This window comes from Camponotus vicinus, unplaced genomic scaffold (assembly GCF_025532165.1).
Source record: "Camponotus vicinus isolate PSW18456_S1 unplaced genomic scaffold, iyCamVici1.0 SCAF_13, whole genome shotgun sequence".
Lineage (NCBI taxonomy): Eukaryota > Metazoa > Arthropoda > Insecta > Hymenoptera > Formicidae > Camponotus > Camponotus vicinus.
This window is the reverse complement of record NW_028141949.1, coordinates 1,718,517-1,742,764: the sequence shown is the minus strand read 5'-3', so window position 1 is coordinate 1,742,764 and position 24,248 is coordinate 1,718,517. Positions and strand designations below refer to the sequence as shown.

Genomic DNA, 24,248 nt, shown 5'->3' with positions numbered 1-24,248 from the left:
TTTCGACGTTACCTAGAGTGGACAATCGCGTAAAGAATATAAGGGACAACAAAAGAAACACGTGAATGTTAATCCGGTACAATTGTAACGCGGGCACAAAGGATGAGCGAGACCGTCGCTCTACGTCACATTGATTAGAGACAAATTGTTTAATCCAGCTGCGTCGGCTACTGCACGCTAGATTTGGTGCTTTGTGCCGACAGTCGGACGCAATTAGCAAAGATCCTATCGACAGTCTTGATGTTTCCGGACTGGACACGATTGAATTGATAATTGTCTAGAGAAATATTGATGGAAATTCGTGATAAATTATTCGTAATAAGAGAGACGACAATTGAGATAAAACTTATTCCATTTGACAAAAACCGTCTCGATCTAAAGCATAATATGTGAGAAAGTATCTATGTATAAACTTTTATTTTTTATCACTGTGAATTTCATTTTTATTTTCTATCCACTATTCTAAAAATTTCGCATTGTTTACGAAGAAAAATAGAAGCTCGTTCTTAATTAAAATAATAATATTTTAATCAAATATGCTCTTTATAATTACATTGCCGGACAATCACGAAATGTGCACGAATATTAATTAATTAGTCTTTCGTTATGATCGGCAATAGCTCGTTAATTTCGAAATTCCATGGACTGATTGATAAATACGAATGCGAGATAAATGACGCGTTTGAATGTATTCAAGCAAATAACGGGCACACACTTAATACACGTCATCTTTCACAAATTTGTATACTGGATTAAATGATTTTTTTATTATGCTTAATGATGGTTTTTATAGACTACAACTTGTAATTAAAAATTACATGTACAACAATCACTCGACCTTTTCCATAAACAATGCCCCTCGTATCTAAGGGAGACAGGCACGTTTTCAGAAGAATGTAATTAATAAGGCTTTAATGTGTCGTCAGCTGCACCTACAATTTTTCATGCTCGCAGTTCCGATGCCGTTCTTCCTATAACCGCCGTCGTAGCAGACCGAAATGATGGAAGAGGCGCCAATGTTCTTGCTCTGAAAAAGGGAGAACGAGAAGCAGGCGAGGGTGATGGTGATACCGAGACGGGAATAAGACGTATAAGAAAGATAGAGCGAAAATGAACGCAAGCCTGTGTTAGTTTCCAAGATTACTCACACATTAATCGCGATACGGTATTTGTTCGCGTGTAATTCGTTATTCATCAGTCCCAACACGTGACGGTATACTAAAGGTTAATGATAATTAAACAAATACTGGTGGTACGTTTAGAGATTTAACGAATGATAAATATGTTATGCTGCGTTTAGCGATCCATTAATGGACTATTTAACAATAATAGAAATGCCTGTGCTGCATCCCAAATTTTACTTTATTATACTTTTCTCCTATATAAATTACCATTCACGAGAATAACAATTATGACTCCGTAAGATTCTTGTTATATAATTATAAAAATATACATTTTCATCTTTTCATGTCCGTGGATAAAATCGCATAAAATAGTGCATTTACCGAGAGCTGCTTCGCTGCAACAGATGCAGCATACGATCTTAATATGAATGTTGGCCATTTTACAATAGGCTTCCTCCCATATTTTCGCCGTACTTTTAAACAAATGTATCTCTACTCTTGTATGTTCTGAATTGCACGAATTCTGAAAATAATAAATCAAGTTCAAAACGATTACAGATTTAACAGTTTTGCCACACTTCTGCATCCAGGAGAAAGTTATTCATTTCTCCGCGAGACGCAGGTACATGCACATTTGACATTTACGGTATATCTCTGACATTAACCACCCCCGTCGAAGGTGAAAGATGGCTCGCACATTACGCGATACTCGCCGTTTAGGACGGAAGGGCGGGAGAAAGGAAAAAAATATCCGGGAGGCGTAAGGGTTGGCGGGGGTACACTTTTAACATCCCTTAACATGTTCCAGCATCCCTCGGCTACACGCTCCATCGCGTCTCTCTCGGTCGATACCGATGCCCGTCAGGCAGAGTACCCTCCCGCCCTGTCCACCTCTCCCTTCCCCCTCCCGCTTCCCATACTCGCGCAACCCCAGCGCCCTGCACCGCCGATCGACCACCTCCCCATTCCCTCCTCCCCCCCGCCGTGCTTTCTACCGCCGACTTTGCGTGTTACGTCAGTGGCAGACCGACCTCAACCTCCCGCTTCGCCCCTATCGCCAACCCTCGATTCCCTCGTTCTACCTCAGCCGTCGCGGCCGCCCTCCTTTCAATGACGTCACGGGGTGCCCTACTCTTCGCTTCACTAAATTCATATATCGCAGTAGCAGGATATTGTATATATATATATGCGTGTATGCATGTATATTTGTATATAATGTTGTATCGATTACCAATGATCAACATTTCCGGGTGTCTTTCACGAGTCTGATTTCTCTATTAGCTTAAATTTTTGTCATTTATCTCTCTCTCTCTCTTTTTCTCCCTCGCTTTTTCTCGCTTCTCGAATCCAGCTTCTATCCCATTTTCTTTATCTTCTTCTTCCCGGCCGACAGTCTCCTTTCCCCTCGTCGCGAATTTAATTAATGCAAAGGAGTCTCTTCTGAATATCAAAAAGCTCCATCGCCGAGTACTACGTAAGAATTTTAAGTCTCGCCTCTCAAACTTTGATTTGCAAGTAACTTGTCGATTTTAACGCAATTATAATTACGCGAGATTAAATTTAAGTAATAAATATAAACTCGACGCAAATAATAAAAATGAAGGAACATTTTAGAAATAATTATTTCCTTCATACATTGAAGTTTTTCAAAGCGTGATTAAATATCTCTGGCGATTAAAAATTATATACTTTTGTACGTTTCGTCCCGTCAGCGGGGCTAAAAGAAAATCTCCAACATATTTTCCTCCTGTCCTTTAATTACGCTGGCGAAAACAGGGACACCGACGGCTACTTTTAGGATTTTTCCCCTAGCAGAAATTGCCGAGGTATATCCGACGATGCGGGGACTTTAATATGCCGGCTCGAAATAAGACTTAATAAAGTCACTCGGATAAAAAACGCAGAGGATGTAGTTACACGAAGTGGTAGCAAATTACAAGCTGCCCCTGCGCGCGGAGCAAAAGACAAAAGCTGTGGGGAACGCAATGACATCGTGCTTCTTGCGAGGCGCGCCGGGATGGTTGTCCTGGGGTTGCTCGTGCAATCTCGCGACGCGGACGAGTTTGCTCGCTCTTGCTCGCGCGACCACGAAGAAGAGCACGAGAGCGGCGACATGTGCGAGAAGCATCGACAAGAAGCATCGTCGTGCCGGCTGCTGTTGCCGCGGTGGTCGAAACTACCACCGTGCATCGTGCGGTTGACGGTTTTTCGTGCGGTGGTTACAAAGTCCAGCACGATCCGAAGAAGAGAGAGACAAAAAGAAAAAGAGAGAGAGAGAGAGAGAGAACTCGCTTGAGACGGGTGTCGCTGGATCTCCCTTAGAGGGAGGAGATGACCGGATGCAACGTTGGACGTTGCTCTCTATTACACACCGAGCTCACCGAAGCGGAATAAAGCTCAATCCCGATGAGCTGACTTGGCAATTCTACGCGCTTGACTCTCCGGCCGATCTAGTCCGGTAATATTATCGTGTACCGGCTTTTACGGGCCGTGGCTGGCTACTTGACCCATTCTACCTACGCAGCTGGTACGTTATTGATTAAAAAAAAAAGAGGATGAGAACGCATCGCAAGAAGTAAGAAAAAAATCGAGCGTAAGGGACACGATGCGAATGAGGCGAGCGTAGAAGAAATAAATCGCGTGCGGAAAGCGGACTGAAGATTCGGATATGAACGGTGTCGATGCGGAAAGTCGATGGCGGTGATGCATGGTAAAAACGTGGCCAACATTCCGATCAGCGATGGGACCGCGAGAGAAAATGGAATCATACGAATGGCTTTATTCGGGCAATCGGCGTGCGAAACGTTAGCTGGAAACGTTAACAATACAAGAAACAGACAATTCCCAATGAGACTGTACGAGACACCGCGATGAGAAAGGATAGCGAAATTGCGGAAAGAAAGAAATGAAGATAACATAAAAAGAACGCCGAGCATAGAGTGGCATGATGATCAAAATAGATACGCTATTATTATAAAAACTTGGGCGATATGAGGGAAAGAGAAATTTAAAATGCGAACAAGAAAATACGAAGCGTCAAGACGGAGAGGGACAGAGAGAGGAGCCGCAAAAGAAAAAACCAAGAAAGAGCAAAGTAGAAAGTGAGGAGGATGAAGTACGTCGGTGTCTCGGGATAGGAGAACTTTGAAAAAGAGAAATGAGCGGAAGGAGCGATGCGAGGAAGACAGGGGAGAGAGGGAGGAGAAAGCGAGAGAAACGCGTCCGGAAAAGCGGAAATGCGCCGGGATGCTGCACGAAAATTCTACTGTCGCTCCTTAAGAGGCTTCCATTTGCAAATTCCACGGACTTTTCCTTTTCTCGATCGCAGCGCGCGAGCGAGGACGGAACGTTGCGTCGGCGAAGGAATATGCAACAATGCACATGTGCATCAGAAAGGTGTCGGATATATTTCTCTAAGCAAACTTAGAGAAATCGTGCGTTGTTTTAGTAACAAAACATGAGCAGAGAAAAAAATTGGAAAATTATTTCATAAATTACAAAATTCCGGCACTCAATAAAGTTGAATGTTTCATTTGCACAGAAATTTATGTTGAAAAAAATATAATCATGTTGCAAATCAAAGATATAAACTTTATATAATGAGAAAAATTTTATCGAAATTTGAGTAAAATTCTTAGCGTGGAATTTGCGATTAGATAGAAGAATATCCGATGATTCTGTGATGTATAGAATAGGACTGTTGACTTTTCTTGGCAAATAATAATAAATCTTTGTCTCCTGTAATATATCGGTTTCGCGACTTTCGGCACGATTCCAGATGTTCGTCGCGATATGTAACGCAATTCGTTCAATGGGAACGTTGTTTTCCTCGCTGCCACGGGAAATTCTTTTATTGGTTTCTATCGTGACGTATATTCCACCTCACAGGTATAAGTCATTTTATTTTCAACAAATGTACAAGGCGCGTCTGTGTTATCCCCGTGATCGGCTGAAAAGCGCCGGATCAACGATGGTTGGGCCGGAGGAGAGTCGCCCGGAATCGAAAAGAGCGTTTCTCGGACGCACGCGGATTGAATTAGGATTTTCGGTTGCTCGACAAAAATGCATCGCGCGTATCATGTCAAACGAAAACGTCTGGGAAATGGATCAGCATTGTATCTTTCTTTTACACGACGATATTTTATACATACATATATTCATATATGTAGATATATACGTTTTTACACTAGAGAGAGAGATCGCCTAGAAAAATTGATAAGGTCAGAAGTTAATTTTAAGTTCCATGAAAAGTTCAACGAATTCCCGATATTTGAGATAGGATTACATGCGGCTGCGAGCAACGACATATATATATATAGCTCGGAAAGCATAGAACGGTCTAATAGTTTGTAAAGCGCGCTCTCCTCGCGACAAAAGGAGGCCAGAGGCGGTAGCGACAGGCAGCGTGAGGTTAAGCAACTTGACCCGAGCTGTAGAATGTTTCACCTGGATGGGAATTGTCCCCACCGCTCCATCGGTCCGCACCCTCTTGACGTCACAGATGCACCCGATGACGTCACGCCGCAACGTCACTGCGCCGCCGGTTGGCCCAGGTCAGGGCTCGCTCCCAGGGACGTATCGCGCCGAGGGGATGTCGGCGGCGAGCGCAAGTCACACCCCTTGTCCAGCTATGATCGGAGGGGTATTAGCCGCGGGCAATTAATTACCGAAGCAGCGGCGGGGTTGGATTCGTTAATTATAGCCGCGTATATAGACGGTACTCGTCGTGAATGTTCGAATATTAACGAATGTACTTGCCCCGGTGTTAGTGGCGATTAGCGTGAACGTTAATAAATCACTCGGAACGCATTAATTCATTCTGAGATTAGCGTTAATAAAGGATTAGACAATACCATTCGGTAATGAATATTGCGGATTAGCATGGAATTAAATGTGGACTACTCCTCGCGATTAGCAAGGTAATTATCGAGACGCAAAGTGCAGTAATAAAGGACTTATTTATATATATTATTATCTGGTAGCATATTACTATGTTATTCAATTTCATTCAAAAATATAACTATAAATATATATATATACTCCTCGCATAGTTAATATGGAATAATACCGAGATGAATGTAATTTTATATACGTACATTGATACTCTGTATCTTGATATTATACCGTACTCCGGTATCACAATCGTTGTGTAATTTTATATTGAAAATTGCTATTATTAAAACAGGCTACTTGCTTTTTTTCTGAAAAAAAATCCCTTTGACTAAATTAAGAACTCGCTATGTAAATAAAGCGATACGCATGACGTCGATTAACTGCTACGTCGACAGCACGCAAGTCACTCCCTTCATGAACGCGGAGCATTAGCCGTAGGCAATTAATTACTCAAATACCCACGCAACACGGTGACGCGTTAATTATACTAAAGGTGTTCGTAAATACTCAAACAACAACACACGAACGTTCTAAGGACAAATGAGCGCGACAGCGTATCTACAGCGTCAATGACGGTATCTTGCAGTTACTTTTAATAATTGGAGCAGGAATGTGTTTATGCCCTGCTCCAAGTAGAGAACTCATTACCTATGTCATTAACTCTTCTATTCGCAAAGTGCTGAAAATCTCAGAGAGAGAGATTTTGTAAACTTCATCGATATTCCGTAATCATGCGTTTCAATTTAATCAAACCGAATTTTTTAATTCATTAAATAGTTTCCAAAAGATAAAAAGTGTAATTAATGCGACAATACTTACGGGCGCAATCGATACCTGGATAACGACGGACCCATCGATATAAAATCGCAGCTTGTGCATTTCCTCTCGTCGCGAAATAATTACTCTCCCATTACGATCGACCGCGCTATTACCAACGTCAGCGAATCGTCTTACATCATCCCCGAGACGGCTCTCGGCGGTTTTAGGGGTGGATCCGGAGGCTCCGAAGGAGTTTGGTTAGCGCCACTTTATGAGTGGCCTCGTTATCGAAATGCGATAATTTGTTTAGCCGACCGCGAAATCGCTCTTCTCAACCCCCTCTGACTCCACTTTTCGCTGCACCACCCCCGCTGCACATCCGACGATGTCCCCATTTTGTTCGCGTACACATTTTCGCCTCTCGACACCGTTATCCTGCGCCTGACAGGATTGACATTTTGGCATCATTACGATGTAAATGAACGCAGAGTGTCAATATTTCGGCTCGGGGGTCACACGGTTCGTTCATTATTTTCCACGACCAAGCATCCGTCGAATAAATTCGCCGAGATACAATCCGGGAAATTTTATTTTCGCGAATTACTCTCGCGACACTTTTGACATTTTTTCCACTATCCGATTTCTATTCGAATCATATCGAGAGGAAGATATTTTTTCCAGAAAACTTCAATTGAGAGGGAACTTTTTACAATGAGAGGAGAATTATGATAAAGCTTAAATGTATATAATAATTTATTACAAGATTATAGCGTCTAAAAACTACATATAATATGTGGTAATAATTAATAAAGTCATGCGAATGAGAGAATTCGCGGATTATACTTAATAATACACGAATTTGTAAGTCACGCACAGAAAAATGTTTGTTTTTAGCTCACATAGCTAGTGAAACAATATTCATTTACTTCGTAGAATTTTCGATATTTCTATAAAACTTTTAATATGTATAATTAAGCGAGAAAGCATGCAAAAAATTTTTTCTAGGCAATAGAAATGAAAACTGTTGCAATGTGCCGTTCTAACAAAGCCGATTAAAACATTCGTTACGAGTTTTGTTTAAATCCAAGAATGACGTACGATTGGATTTATAACGGACTGTTCATTTTACATATCGCTACGATGACACGTTCGCCTGGTCGTATCGATTGAGCAGGCTCGGATTTCCAATTATTTTGACGGAGGAAGCCCGGCTATCGTATGCGGTCTGGATCAGACATATACAAGTGGAGAAACAGCGTCCGTTCTGTGATAATTTTGAGATGGGATAAATTACCGGCAAACGTGCGGCGGTTTCCCATATTTGGAGGCGCTAACAAGGTCGACAATAACGATCTTACATCCGCTTCTACACGTGACAATTTCCCACGTGCGAATGTGCGGAAATTTTTCGATGTTTCTCGCGCGCCACTTCTATCTGTCTATATCTATATCTACCGACCGGAAATTAAATTTTGATAGCGTCTATAGAACCACTTCGCAAAATTCCATTTTAAAACAATGTTTTCACAAAGTTTGACAATATTCGTTTATATTTACGATATATACGCGCAATGGCGTTACAAATCAACTTACCAGACCGAAAAGATGTACATTTCGATCAATATATTTTAGTGTAAACTTGTTATATAGTGCATTTTTTAAAACTACGATTTTTTTATATATATTTTTTATATTTTATAAAGAATATATATTTATTGGAAAAAAATACTGAAACTATATATGCACGTTAAAAATACAGACAGTAGAGATAAATCTCTTCTATGATTTTACGTGAATCTTGAAAATCATCGTTAAAAATCGGCGAGAATCATTTTTACGAGATTATCAGCGATCAAGATGAAAGGAACATCTAAAGTTATGCCCGCCATGAAATATCGGGAATGGCGAATGTTCGTGTGCGGTCTAATTTCGAATCGAGCTCTAAATTACCAAGAACTCTGCCGATTCTGGCGTGTACAGTGACGTGACAAGAACAGCGGCAATAACGCCGTTATCTGGCGTGCCACGTGAACATTTCCCACATCCGCCTTATTCGCCTATATCGAGATTGGCATTCGCACGTTCGCATGTGTGTACGGTTCAATTAAGCGATCGCATATTGTAGGACACGCTTATACGAATCGCGCAGTCTGTCCAATAATAACGGAGTCGAAAAGAGGATCTCCGTTCGTTTCCTTCGCTCTCTCTCACATTAAATTTACACAAGCCAAGTCACGGTGAATAGCGCGACGCGGACTTTCCTACTGTTTTCCCTGCGCAAATAGGCACAGCGTCTGTAGGAAAACAGGTACTAGAGATAGGAAGGTAAAGCTGGGCACACACAAAGAGAGAGAGAAAGAGAGAGACGTCTTTTTAAGAGAGCTCCGCCAGCTGAAAACTTTCCCGCTATATAACTCGAATTCTTATATATACTCCCTTTATTACTCGCTACTAAATTAATTTCACAAATTGAACGTAAATTGAATTACGCGCGTAACGCGATACGAATGCCTTATGCGTAATTAATTTGCTTTTGAATCGAGTATTAGAGCTGAACTATCATGCGTGATAGATATAGATCAACGACGTTCATCGATAAATGCATAGTATTCTCTCTCTCCCTCTCTATCCGTCTATCTGTGTATGTATTATATCTGGTGTATATATGCAGGCACGGATCATTAGCTGACGTTAAGCGAATATGCATGTAGAGAGCCATATAGCGAGCGAATACTCGTCCAGGGAAATGTCCATATGAGCAAATGGAGATATATATGGATCTATATGGGCATTACAAATACGTTATAGACGGCTATTCACAGTTATGCAATTTATAATACCTACACGAACGTATTTTTTTTCACAAACATGAGTAAACATGGACTAATTAATATTTGTTCGCAATCGGTCTGTAAATAAGGTATCGGACCATATATTTATATAAGCTTTCCATATGTGTGGAGTATACGCATTGGATATAAAACGTATATAATGGTGACCATTTTACCAATACATGTATAATATAACACAATGCCTTTGATATTTTGATACTTTTACGTAAGTAAATATATTCAAGAAATACGGGTTTTCCGAGCGACTTGGGATATTTGTACACCATATCTCTTTTTCTCCCTCGCTTACTGTAAATAATAGATTCGTGTTTACATACTACATTATATGCAAATTTAAGTTGTGTTTCAAATCAAACGCACACAAAATACAAAATCGATACACATTGAAAGCACATATTTATAGGTATGCATTCCGTATTTCTCTAGTTTGTTGTGCATATATATGTGCGTGCACGAGTATCATTAGCCAACGTTAAGCGAATATACGCATATGTATCTGCGTAAATTGCACCGTCGGGTATCAATTTTGGTACGATGTATGCAAACGACGTGCGCGGTTAAATGCTCGTGAGAGGAAACGCGCACGTGATGATTCCCAGGCGCGATGGATTTCCGCGTGACACGATTTTGCGCACCTCTTTTGTATGAAAGGAGCACTATCGTAAAACACGGCCTTCGATGAGAAACTTTGATGTAAAACTTTGTAGAATTTTAATTTTCATAATCTCGTTGCATGCTCTCGATATCGGATTGTAAATATATTAATTTTTCCAAATTTCAAATCACTATATATTTAGAAATGTATATTTTGCATGAGATTATATTATAATATAATAAAGTTTTTATTTTTTTATACTTTATAATATAATTTATTATATTATATTATAATTATATTATAATTATATATAAAGTATAAAAAAACAAAAACATATGTATATATATATATATTTTTTTTTCTTTTTATGATATCTCGTTATCCTTATTCTAATCGCTGTGATGTCGTGCAACCGCTATTCGGTTGGCGAGACAAGAAAAGTCTGAAAATGTTAATTTACTTTCGCGATAGTAACACGTTTTGGCGTAACAATTTGTCCCGCGCGTCCCGGAAAATGCAAAAGTATAAACTTTATAATTTAGTTACGTTTTCTCGTTCACGTGGCGCATGCAAATGTTATTACTCGCGCCGATCTAACGTCGAGTATCAATTCTGGAGGTGCAAATGAGAAGTAAAAAAGAGAGAGAGAGAGAGACAGAGAAGCAATGTAGTTTTCCGAAAAGACTACTAACTCCGGAACATTGAAATCGATTTTACGTCACGTTATGGTACAATTACATTTTTTCCCTCGAAGCACGAGTTTTTAATAAAAGAACGCGATTCTAGTGATTTTGTCTCTAGTATCGAGTAAATTTGAATTTTGTAGTCATGTTCGCCAATTGGACTTCGTTATTAAAATAAGTTTGGAAATATTTCACGCGAGACATTTGCATAGGATTATTAAAAGAGAGATACTTGCGCATGAATATTAAAATCGAGTACATTTTTTTATTCATTAGACCCTATATATGTACAATCGTTGTTCGTGTGCCAGCGCACGGTAGCTCTCTTTCGAAACGTATAATCTTTTTAATAACAAACCGCGTAATAAATTCCAGTCGAAACTGTTAAATCGAATGAATTAAGAGGAGCGAGTATTAAATGGCTGCAGTAGCTTGGATCGCATCCGGATCGGTATTATATCGCATCTCTCCATCGTTGGGTACATTTTATATCATCGACGACTGGAATATAAAAATGAAAATAAAAGCACGCCGGTTATGGGACATAGTATCGCGAGCTGCGATACGCGTATATAAGCGATACGATATGGTGTTGTTCGGAAATCGATTAACCCATATACGCCAGGAAAATATGCCTCGCCCGAATATTCGTGTGAATTGTATGCCCGTGTCGCACAGATCGCTTTGTAACGTTGTTGCGCGCATTGAAGTGATCGTTACAGAGGAAACACGATTGATATTGCATCGGATGTAATGCGCGATAAAGCGATAAAGAGATCGGATGCCTGTGATTCCCGGCAATAGTTTAAGCTCGCGCCTTTGTCAATTTCGCATTAAGTTGGGTTAATCCAAATTCGTTACGCTGCCGTTACGTATCAAAGAGAACGTGCTTGTAACGAAAATCAAAGGCGCGCGACGTGATGTAAAGTTCAATCGAATTACAGAATCCGATGCATTATAGCGGGCGGTATGCATAAGATGAAGTTACATACGCGCATACATACAATGCGATTGTGTTATTCGGAAAATTCCCTTCCTCTCGGTTTAATTCGATTATTCTCTCGCGAGAAAGTGCTTAGAAAGTTATCGGGAGGGATTTTTCCCCCGATTCGCGAGATTTAAAGGTATCCGCTGTTGGAGTACGTCATTAAACGCCACTCTGTATGCGCGCACAAAGTTTGAATCCAAACAGAGTATAAACAATACTAGAAATAAACTACGCACGAGCAACCGCGTCGTTCAACGATCCACTCGTTTCAAATGTCTCTCGGAGCCGGCAAAGCACCGGCATTGCTCTCGTCACGTTGGCGTATTTACTGTAATCAGACCTTAATTGGAAGCCGGGTACAAGGTACTCCGTACACCGGGGACACGGCGCTTCCTTCCGGTACAACTCACGCCAAGATTACTCGATATGCGCGAAACTCGCAAACACACGCGAGACGTTTGAGAGGAGCCAATCAATCGCCCGCCCCGCGCCCTTTCCCGCATCGCGAGGAAATTTCATTCGTATGCTCCAAGAGCTACCAAGAGCTCAAGTAATCACGAATCGGTAAAATCGCACCGAGGAGATGCGAGAATTCAGGAGGAACCGATTTTATTAGTATGCGGATGCTGCATGTGAGCGGAATCGATTATCGATAAATTAACGTGCGTTTTTTCGAGAGAGACCGAAAAGCCATTTTGCGGTGAATATAGCGAAATATGTGAGATGAAATGTAATTTTATCGCGTCATAATTAATAATGAAATAAATATATATAAATAACAATAATAAAAAAAGCATTTTTCTTCGTGATGTCGAATTTTTGTGATAATTTTGCATCAACCAAATGGCGAATTAAACGGTACACTGAATAGGTCTATCGAAAGGACCTATTTCCGCCGATTGTTCATAACGGTTTTATAACGGCGCGATCAGTTTTGATTAATAATTGCGACGCGATGATAGTAAAAATCTACTAAAGCGTGGCAACAGATTGCGAATTAGCGGCTTCCATATTGGGAAACACGTGATTGTCTCGCCGACTGTCACGTATGATCGTACCGTTACTGCCTGTTCTCTTTGTCATACGCGATACTCGTTTCGTTCATTAATCGTGCGATCATCAATGACGCTATTGATATTACCTTCTATCGCTCATATTCTCTAACTACGTGACAAGCACAATAAACCAATTATTAAACACATTTAGTTAAGCGCTTCCTTTGACGCGATATAAAGAGAAGGATGAAAGATGTGAAAGATAATATTAACTTTCAAAATTATTCAATGCAATTTTTGAAAAATTAACAATATGCTATTAATCAATGATAATAATACGTTCGTCTACATTGCTAGAATTTGGACTCGAAGTTCGCAAACAACTTTTAACTGGCGACGTTGTAAAGTAGCGAGTTATGTCGTCTCTTTTCAACAATAAGTGCGGGGGAGAACGCGAATCGTGCTCTCGTTATTTTGTCAAGCCATATCTCGCGTAATATCCGAGGGGGGACGGGAAATTCTATAAACACGAAATCTCTTCCGTTCTCGCGATAGACATCGCCGGATTGAAAATACGTATTTTCCACTCAAAACGCCTCTCTCGCGAAAATGCAACGGCGCGAAGCGTAGATGGTGTATTGTCACGTGTGCACGGTGACGTGAGTGACGCTTAAAATCACAGGATATAGACGCGGTCGTTTTATTCGGTACGTTCGTTTCGGCCCCGTCGCCGTTTGACAGACGCCGACCATTACTTTTGACACGTCCTATACATGCATCGTGCCTTCCATTCTACCTTTTTCTGAGATTGTACCGCGTCATTTATCCCCGCTTTCACAAATCACTTCAGAAAAATTGCCGCTTCCGCCCTTTGGCACTTCCCTCCCTCTCCCCCCCTCCCTCGTCCTCGTGTCTTTTAAGCAAAGCATACACATGGAATTGTATCGTGTCATCGGTTTCGGCGTTTATTCGTCGAACGCGATCGAACGCACCAACGAGCCCGATAAAAGTTTGTCCACTCTTGATAAATTGCGGTTGCGACCATTTGTCAACTCTTATGGTTATTTCTGGCATTACGGGCGCTCGATTTATTAAGCAATATTTTATATAAGATATAAAGGATTCCGTTAAACACAATTTTTCGACATTGCTACATAAAAATAATTCCACGCGTGATACATGTCTGTCTTGCGCAGATGGATGGTGCCATAATTTTTTATCTGCGTATATTTTTATTTATAAAATATATATACATATATATATAAACTACAATATGTCTATAAGCATAGTAGAGCCATGTATTATTTCGAATACTACTATTTGGTATATGTAATCTCGAGCAAATCCAGTCTGCTCTATTATTGAAAATCGATATACGTGCAGCAGTGCATGCTCAATGGAGGAGCAGAAATAAATCTTCAATGAATAATGTTCATTCACGCGAAAAGCGCTATTGAGAGGAATTTAATAACTCCGTCATTGAAACGCGAGCAAGGAAAAGACGTAACCCTCTATTGCAAATGAGAAAATAAGGTTAATAAATACGCAAACTATTTTTTAACACGCACGTTTTCATCGAGTCTGCAGAGTAAATCCCGCGATGCTTGCCTTTTATTCTTTCAATTTTTCTTTGTATCGTTACAAAAATGACATAATCCTTCCTTCAAATATTATTCCTGATAAATCTTTATTAACAGTTACCGCGTAAAACTATTAATTAATTGCTGGAATTAATTAATAAATAATCATTATTTATTAGAGTTGCAAAATTAACGATGTTGTTTCTTGAGCGCGTGAATAAAGAAGACACAATTAACGAAGAATTTAATTATTTATACGCTATATGCATATTTAAAGCAGAGAGATTGTCCAAAGAAATCTCTTCACAATTCACATCGTAAAACATTCAACGTAATTCAACATTATGTCGTATAAAAATAATACATTGTAAAAAAATAATACATTTATACATGAATACTGAACGCATTCGAGAAAAGAGCGATGGGATTCACGTTCGAAAGGGTCAATTGAGTTTTCAGCACAAAGGAGGCTTTTCTATTCATCATCAACGCGGAAAGGAACACCGCTGTGGAAAATCACGGCTGCTGTTTATGCCAATGTTTTCATTTAACTTACCTCGTACCTGCACAGCTCTCCCTCTCACGACGTTTCCGCCCCCGCGAGTGTAATAGCCCCATTTTCGCTCGCTCGCTCGCCCCGGGGAGGTATCCCGTGCGGGTTGCGCCAGGGATAATCCGGATGGAAAGCCGCGGCGGCGCTCGGCTTAATAGAAAACCGCACGGTCTTGTGTACGTATGAAAACGCGCGAGTTTCCCCGGACGCGCGAATGCACCGCAATTTCAGGGATAACGTCGAGGCGGCGAGAAGATAAAAGCGCGAGAGCGGGATAGTCGTCGAACGGGAAAATAATAACGCGAGCGAGAGAGCTCTTTTTTTCGAATACGCGTGACGATTAAACATGACGTCGAGCGCGATTCTCCCTCGAGAGGAGAGATGTTTTTCCCACCCTTCGCCTCTCTGTCCCCTTTGCTTGCTTCGCGAAATGAGAATAATAACTCGCAAACGTAATAAAAAGCGAATAAATTGTCCGAATGAATTTCGTATGTTCGTTCGCGCACAATAATTCGCGATGGCGGGGGCGGATTATTACATTTATATGACAATCGCGGGAAATATAACAATTCGGACGGCCAAAAATGTATTGTTTGCCGGACGAATCGCGGGATTTGTGTCCAATTAAGCGATCGAAATCGCGGAATCGGGTTGACCGATGGTCATGTTTGTAAATTTTATCAAACAAACTTGGCTAACTATATACGCAACCGTACAAATTGGATAACATAAACAAAATTGTTTTTCCACGATATCCCGCGAATGGAGAGATGCATCTAATTGGTAAAAGAACACGCAATCGATAACAGCGGCGAATTCGCTCTGCTTTGGGTGAGTTACTAACGCTAGTTTAAATTCAAGCAGTTGCAAATCCTGCGCGCAGGATTTTCGAGCTTAAAGTTGAAACGAGGCGAACAATGGCTTTCATTAAACCGCCAAAGTCGCGACTTGTCGGAACTCTTCGTATCGTTGACCGTTAATGAAATAGCGACGGATCATTATTTATTCCTCGCGAGAGAGATGAAGCGGAAAAATTAACCGCTGATCTGAAATTCATGGCGAGCGAACGAAACTTGAAAGGTTCGAGCGAGAAGCGGAAAAAATGCACCGTAGCTTGCGGACTTTTTTGCGATTTTTACGACCCTTGTAAACTTTATTAGCTCGAAAATCGATATAGGTGGAAAAGGACAAGTTTGTGGCTACCATTTGGTGGACGCGATCCCAGGACGACGATCCATCTCGTAGGAAGACTCCTAGGACGAATACGTCGTTGCTGGCGCCGGTCGCCATTTCCACCCCCATATAGATCCTCTTCTCCATAGGTAAATAAGCAGATTCGTCTCATTCCGGAAATCGAAATAAATATCACGCTATCGGTCTCAATTTTAGCAAAGTTTCAGTAACCTCCGTATATTCACACGGTAGATAATGCGACTGATGTTAATGTCAGCTGATATAGCAACTGCGCGATTGCATGTGCTCTTGAAAGAAATGGATATAACGATAGCAATATGTTACAATCGTAGTAATATATCGTGTGACTGCGCAATATAAATTATAAAATCTCTATTCAGCGAATATTATAAAAATTCTCCTTCTTTGAACTCGTCCACTTGCCGTTACTCCACCAGAAGAAACTAGAGGAAGTATGACGTGAGCGAAGAAAAGCATGAGGGAAAATTGCCGATCAGAGTCATCTCTGTGACAAACTTCCCGGTAACTTTAACGTATAGTCCTCGGACTATCTGTGTTAGCAGGCCGGGCATCTCGTGGCCTCGCGCGACACTGAGAAATGGAATTTTTTTTCGGATGATGAATACAAAATCATTTCGAGTTGCCAGAAGCGACCGGCGTACGTAGATAGTTCACCTAGCGTCCTCGTTCGGCGACGTCCCATCAGCCCGGCGTCGCGTCGACCTAGTCTTCCAATGACGTCGACCGTCATTTATTATTCAACATGAAAAGGTGGGTCATTTAGACGCATTGAAATTTTTCGCGAGTCATTAGGAAGAGAAAGGGGCGGCGATTTCGATTCCCCGAGAGTTGCACGTCGCGTCTGAATATACGCGATCTCCATCTCCTCAAGACCCACCGCAGTCATTAAAAAGAATCATTGTCATTTTTTTATCGTTCCTCCCATCGGATAGTGTAAAAAACGACTCTGCTCCAACATTTTATCTCTTTTTATATACAAATCAATTAACTCACCGAAAGCACTGGTCCTCCCTCACAATTCAAACCTGCAACAAAATAATAGCAATTAAAAATTGCAAAGTGAGAAAATTTAATATTCAATTATAATTGCAAAAATTCAAGAAATAGACTTAAGATCACTCGAAATTCTATTTTTCATGGCGAATGTCATCCGTGTAAAAGTAAATTAGATGCAAAATTTTAATATGAAAGTAATATCTGTTTCGATATTGACCTTGGAAGTAAAGGCGATAATCCCTCGTTCATTTTCTTGCATCGAAATCAATAATGAACAAAGCGGAACAAAATTCAAATACAGATAAAGGGAGGAAAAGCGATCGCCACTGAACCCGCCGATGCAACCACCTGCCAGTCTTCCCGCCGGTCTTCAGGATTTCAGTCCAGTAATTGCCGCGGTAATTACTACGAATTACGGCGATAATTACCGTCATTATGCGGTGCAGTAATTTTGGTAATTACTACGGTAAATCGCAAGTTCTCCGATAGCACCCGTTGCTCCTTCTCTCTCTCTTGTGGTCAGTACCGGATAACTTTTAAGTTATCTCATCCAATGACCGGCAACGCCACGAGGAATCAAATTTCCGTCCGGAAGTAATATGAAACCTAGGAAAATACGTTCGCGAAATGCACGTCGGTGGTCAATGCAAACTGTGAGATGGCGTAATTCATCAGTAAAACGCGCCGTCTGCTTAAATACACACTTTAACACCGACACCAAAGATATTATCTCTTAAGATTAAGAGCGGCAGTAAGTTATGTAGCAAAATAGAGAAAAGCGCTAATTAAGCACATGAGCATGACCCGAGGTAACGTGTTTTTCTTTTGCACATTATTCGCGTCTGAAGAGCCAGTTTTACCGAATGAGTACGTTTTTCGAAATTAATTCGAGGGACCGAGATTCCTCGTAATTATTAGCTGGCTCCTGTATTTTTTCACAATCGACGAAAAGTCGCTTTAATAATAAAATGGCGCTTTTGCTCAATTTAGCTTGATAATGAAATGAAAATAAGTGAGAGTGCGCACAAAGAGAAAGAGAAAAGAGAGGGAAAAAAGAGATAAAATATTAAAAATACAATTTCTCGCGCTTGAATTCATCCGCGGTCTTTCTCTTTCCAGGATCTGCCATATTAAATTATCATCGTTATGTAAACGGTAATAATAATCCCTAATTGATGAACAGCAGCAAAGAATGATGAAAAAATAGGATTTGGAGGAAAACACTTGAGAAAGATCAGATGCAATTTGTACATATGTATTTTGATTTATCGTGCCAGGGGATTTTAAAGAATAAATATCGCTAACGACGAAATGTGAGCTATGATTTGTCGTTGTACGCGGCACATTCGATCGGAACGAATCACTCTACCTGCATAGCTCCATTTCGATATTCGAGACACGAAGTTATTTAATGGGCTCCAAGAGCGACAGGCTGCAGCCTGCAAGAGGTACGAACGCAATTGCGCGATAGTAACGACAGAAATCATATACTACGGCCATTCGATCCAACTTTGCGCTTTGTCGCTCTGAATCACCTTCCATCCGTTTCAAAAACCATAGCGTTTCGTCTCTCGCGCCTGATCGTTTGAAAAATATGACGAGTATATTAATCGATTAATTAATCGATACGAGAAAAATATTTCATTACATTCCGCGCGAGAGATTCAATCGAGTTTAATATTTTTAATATCCGAAAAACGCACATGAAATGAGCATCTAGCTAGATAGCCAGTAAACTATTTCGAGCTCGATATGACAAGTGACATTTTTAACATTGTCGCTGATCGAAATGTCATTGTCGAATTTGGCGTAACGATTGCTTAACTGGAATGTTTGCCCGGACGCAGTCGAGTGCTGCGACCGACCGGTGCAGTCGGAACGTTTGAAATGATTACCGGTGCGTTGCGTCGTTGCGTTGAATAGCACGTTGAATTGTTAGCGGCTATTTGCGAATTTATGAACTGCTCTACCGGCGACGATTTGCGCGCGCCAGCCAGCCTGTTTGACTCGCGCCTTCGCGTTTGCGTCCTCTCACAGTAAAGAGAGGTGTTTGAAAAATTTTAGCGATGCAAAGTATAGCGAATACTATACAATACAGCGTTTACTAAATACAGAAATATTTTAATTAACGGAATACAAAATTATATAATTATAAAATGGTAATTATATAAAATATTTCGTAAAAATGGAAGTCATTTTGATTAAATTTTGAATATAATTGATATATCGCGAACCGTTTTCGTCACAAAGATAAAGTACTTTTTATTCGATACTCTTTTTCATTCTAAATCTTTATTCTAAATCACCCTCGATATTCGAGGGAAGGGCGACGCTAGTTAAAAACCAATTCGGGCGATACGCGCCGACCGTCAAACAAAATATTCAAATTACGACTCTTCCAAGTTGGCCACGATGTGCCCCTGCGGGAGTTAACTGCGCGATATTTTTACCCTCGACACGTCTCGTTCATCCTCCCATCGTTCCTTTACTTAAGGAAAAGAGGGGTCGTATCCAACGACTCGCATGAGCGGACTGGCAAAAGGCCGCTCGTGGAAATACCGAAAGTTATGAAAGTTTTATGACAGACTATGAGAGAACGTCAGAAGATGCGCGAGGGAGGAGGGGGAGAGGGAGAAAAAGAGAATAGAGAAAAAAAAACGGAAGAGAAGAAGAGAGGAAGGTTTCGCAGGTTGGGATAGCAGTTATGGTTAACCAACGAACATTTACAGCGAGCCAATTTTTTTCGATTGATTATTTAACACGCGCGAGTGCATCTCGATTCTCTCGATGATTGCATCTAACGGTCGGCAGTCTGAAATTTTGAAAACGGAAAAAGGGGCAACTGTACGCGAAGAGAGCGGGATCCAAAAGCCTGGTGATTACGGTTTGAAAAATGTAACACCATTCCCGAAAGCCACGATTTTTATCGTTACAGAAGTGATACCGACTGCGGATGCCGCGTGAATTCATCGAGACTCTTAGATACGTAAACCATCGGCAATTTGTTATCACGTTTCGCGAAATAGATGGTCGAGGGGGTTATCCTAAGATAGGTTGTAAGAGAGGACGGCGAGTCGTCTGAGAATAAGGCGGGCGTGGGCGATAAATCAAGACTCGCACGATAATGAAATTCAATGCTTCGGGACCGGGTGTGTCAGGCGAGTTTTATCAAAAGCGCCTATTTATCTTTCTTACAAAACAGTTTGAGAACAGTTCGCTCATAAACGGCATCGGAGAGATTCTCGTGCTCGAGTCGCTCGGTTAGCGCCGCCTTCTACCGCAGGACGAAACTGGGACACCGAGATTGATGGTTTTTCTTTCATCCTTGTGAAGTTCCCGAAAATACTACCGACATTCATAAATTTCGTAAACATCTTCAGGTGAAGATGTCCCGATACACAAGCCTCTCGTGGATTGTAATAATCGAGATACCCTTTAAATCTTGAATATTTGGATCAAAAAGCTATAAAAATTATTGTAATAAAACGAAGGAATATACATATATTACGATACTGCGAAATTTAAATATCCGATAAAATTTAAAGAATTTTTAGATATTAAAATTAATTAAATATCAATTTTTGAAAAACGTATAACTATATATTATTTAATAATAATAATTCAAATAATCAAAAATTAACGATCTTCAAATTAGAATGTGATAGTTTTTTTTGAAACAATATAAAGCGCTTCTGATGAAGCAAACCGCAAAAATAAAACTTAAAAGTATCATTCTTCATGTTAAATGACAAAGGAAAATTTTAAAAAGCTCAAGTAGCGTAAAAGCGATTCGATTTGTAGAACCAAACTTCGATCTTGGTCTTTCATCAAGGTTTTTTACTTTCCGTTATCGTGTTCTCTTGTCTCTCGCCTAATTTCCTATCGACTTACTTTCTGCAATCACCGTTATCTTTCGTTTCCACTGAGGGTACCACGCGGGCTAACGAAATTGAGGCTTTCAAAAAGAGAAACAAAATCAGCTGAACCAAACAGCGATTGACGATAAATCCCTCCCTATCTCGGGAGCAATCAGATTGCGCTGTTTTTTTCATTTCTATCTGTCGAGCGGACTGCGTGTTGCATAATCGCATGATCCACAAGATTACAGATAAACGTAAAAGGTAAACGAGATACGCGCAGTCAAAGCAAAAGCCGGCTAGAAGCGGATCCGGTTACGTTATAAATAAATTTTAGACGCAGAGAGAAAAAGAGATAGATCTAAAACTCCCCCTCTGATACTCTCTGTCGTATATTTCCGTTCTCGTTTACCCCTTGCAAATTTCAGTGGGTTCCATCGACCTGTACGAAAGGTCGCGATGGCAACCGATCTGACTGGCTCACGATCGACAATCCCCCACGGATTAGTCTTCAAAGGACTGGAAATACACATATTAGCGGCGGCCGCGCAAGTGTCCATCGGAATACGCATGTATTTGGAGTTTCCAGAATACCAAACGGAACTTTCAGCCGCTCTCTCGTTGCAAACTCGCGCAGAATCCCCTCGGAATGGAAGAGGAGGGAGAGAGGGGAAGGGGGCGGGGGTGGCTGGGTGCTACGTATGCAACGTATTTAATCCGCGTTTTACGCCTCGACGGTCCGTAGCGTGATTCAATTACGTCGCCGGGGGTGAATGTTAAAGGGGGCTCTGTCGAGGCCTGTACACACCGAGGATGACGACGCCAACTCCCCTCGTTTAGCATCCCCATCCCGTGTTTCGTACACCCATGGACTTGAACGAGAGAATGTTTCCGCCTGCGTTTGCGAATAAACTAAGGTTTGTTTACACCGTGTCGCGATCTTAACAATGGCAGTCACGAATCGATATGTCAAAATCTCATAATCGCAATTAATTGTAATTGCTACGTGTAATATTATAGTGTATCGCAAATGCATCTATTTAGTGTTAATTATTATTAATTTATAAGCTAATTGTGAAATTTCTCAGTAAAGTCTGCAATTTAAAACATAAAGTAAGATATCATTATATGTTAATATTTGAATATTTTTCGATTGAGTGTATTTATTTCTTTTTGTTTTTTACAAAATTAAAATTTATGCTTATCTCTTTATGGCTGCAAATTAATTTCAATATAGTTTCTACACATTATACACATATCATATATAAATATCGTCATAAATATTATAGCTATCTTCTCATGGTTTCCGCAAAAACAAAGTAAACTTTCGCCTCTCAAGGGAGACGACGCAGCGCAAAGTACGTAAGAGTTTACTGTGTAACAGGCTTATAGATCACGACAGGAAGGTAGCAGCCGTCGACTCTCAAATGCACGTACCATCCATGTGAAAATTTGACAATAACGCGGCAGCGGAAATTAATTTCCGCAAAGGTGGGTCGGTTGTACCGAGAGTATTATCGCGAGATCCACCGTGACCCGGCTTAGAGCGAGACACACGCTTATGGACTTGCCTTTACACGTATGAGCGTGTAATTGTTCAGAAAGATGTGACAACACGCGTCGTGAAAATTGAACAAATGCGAGGTCTAATAGTGTTCATTATTCAACGTTTGTGTAAGCAGACACGATGGAAACATGACGTTAAAATATATTCGCGAAACAAGGAAATTAGTAATAAACATATTTACAAATATATATCTACGAGGTTTACGAGTAAAATTTAGAGAAAATTTAGGAAAATTATGATCTTATTAAATTTATTATAATAGTAATTTATTACAGGTTCTTAATACATTGAATATCTTTTTAATTATACTTGTAATATATTCCGAATTAAAACTTTTTTTATACTAATAAGTACAATCTCAAAATGTAATCCCAAATAATGAAATTTAATGGATACTTACTAAGCAGCAAGTATTGAGTTTTTCTATTAATCTGAAACATTGCACGTTCTGCTAATATATTCGTTTTAATAACGAATATTAATGTATACATTGCTAAAAAAGAATCAGGACAGCTCATTATTCGCGACTACGGTGCGCAACATATAAATATGCCTGGGGTATAAATTATTGAAATCATATAATAATATGTATAATAATGATATTATTAATTTCGCGATAGCAGAGAGTAAATACGATTATTATGTCAGCCATGTTTATGGACTACCTAAGGCAGTGTTTCCTAATGTATATGTTGCTGAAACTCAAGATCTTAAGAGCCCCTAAGGGATGCAAGCTCTTTAGAGTACGACTAGAAAACATCAAGGCATTATTATGCGACTGAGCGGGTATCTTCTCTTTCCGAGATTCAAACTAGTTCCTACATATTATGTACATATTACCTACGTCTTTGTATACATATTATACGAATCAGAGAGAGTTTCCGCAAAATCCAAAGAGTTCAATGCGATGTAATTTTGTTTTCCTTTGTTTTCCTTTTATTTTATTGTAGAGAAAAATTTAGAATTAATAATCTAAAGAGATATTTTTAATATGTATAATGTATGCTTAATGCATATTCTAAAAGGGAAAAGTTTTTCCTTCTTAATAATATAAATTCTATAAAAAATTGAAAAAATCTTTGCATGATAAAATATGATATAATTATTATTAAAAAATACATTAATAATATTTATATTAGAGTAAAACTGAGCAAATGTATGATAAAAATCCTGCAAAATCTTCCTCTTCTATTTTCCATATTACCGTTGCATATGTTACTCATGATATCAATTCACGATGATGAAACAAACAAATAAACACGCTAATAGGTTTAGCGTGTTTGCGAAGCATCTAAGCATAAATGCAGGTAGGTAGATACGTTCTCGTGTGCCCGCCTGTCTCTGAACTTTGATACATGCGTGCATTCGTTGCAAGCGAAAACCACGAACCGTCAACACGACGATGCTTCTCGCCGGCGAGCGTCTCGATATCAGTAACGATTTTACGCTTCCCGGGACGTTCATATTCATATTTTCCACGCCTATCTCTCTATTTTGCTTTTCCGCAGAGTGCTATTCCGTCGGGGATGCAGGTCGCACGTCTGCATGTGCATTCCTAGAGTACCAAATTTACCTCATCCGCGGTGAATCG

At 40.2% G+C, this 24,248-nt stretch overlaps 1 long non-coding RNA gene across 1 annotated transcript in view; it reads right to left on the bottom strand.

The window, feature by feature from the left end:
* Nucleotides 1-729: 729 nt before the first annotated feature.
* LOC145963900 (uncharacterized) overlaps nucleotides 730-24,248 on the bottom strand; it is a 127,666-nt gene continuing 104,147 nt past the window's right edge. The window contains exons 3-6 of the long non-coding RNA XR_014436297.1: nucleotides 17,231-17,262; nucleotides 1,506-1,647; nucleotides 1,149-1,218; nucleotides 730-1,027 (exon numbers count right to left, since the gene is read on the bottom strand). This is a non-coding gene — a long non-coding RNA (uncharacterized LOC145963900). The remainder of the gene's footprint in view (nucleotides 1,028-1,148; nucleotides 1,219-1,505; nucleotides 1,648-17,230; nucleotides 17,263-24,248) is intronic.